Source organism: Malaclemys terrapin, chromosome 5 (genome assembly GCF_027887155.1).
Source record: "Malaclemys terrapin pileata isolate rMalTer1 chromosome 5, rMalTer1.hap1, whole genome shotgun sequence".
Classification (NCBI taxonomy): domain Eukaryota; kingdom Metazoa; phylum Chordata; order Testudines; family Emydidae; genus Malaclemys; species Malaclemys terrapin.
Genome location: NC_071509.1, coordinates 61,163,557 through 61,164,270, shown reverse-complemented (window position 1 = coordinate 61,164,270; position 714 = coordinate 61,163,557).

Sequence of the window (714 nt, the reverse complement as noted above, 5' to 3'; positions counted from 1 at the left end):
TTATGACAGACTTAATCCTATATTCCTGTTTGGTTGTTCCATTTTCCCTCATGTTATGTAAGAATCATAAAAGATTAGGGTTGGAAGAGACCTCAGGAAGTCATCTAGTCAAAGCCCCTGCTCAAAGCAGGACCAACCCCAAATAAATCATCCCAGCCAGAGCTTTGTCAAGCTGGGCCTTAAAAACCTCTAAGGATGGAGATTCCACCACCTCCCTAGGTAACCCATTTCAGTGCTTCACCACCCTCCTTGTAAAAGTTTTTCCTAATATCCAGACCTCCCCCACTGTTATTCAGGACAGCAATTAAGTAGGGAGGAAGATAATTACTGTGACTGCCCTTGAAACAGAGTTATAGGGATTGAGGAAGTTAGGCCGTAGCCTCAGTTTAATACTCAGACGTAATCAGAGTTAACTGTGGCATCAACATACCTTTTACCAAGCTGAATCTCATTTTAGTTCAGGCCTTAGGCCTCATACCAGGCCTCTGATACAAGGGTTTATGTTTCAGGGCCTCATCTAACTACATTTTACATTACTACAACAGCAACCGCAGTAATTTCTGCAGTGATTCACATCCAGCTACCCTCCTTGGGTCAATGGTGCACGTCTTCACCAGGAGTGCTTCCACTGACCTAAGAGGGGAGCCAGTGGACTTGGGCTCACAGGTTGAGCGGCAGGGCTGTTTCATTGCTGTGTAGACTTCCTGGCTTGGG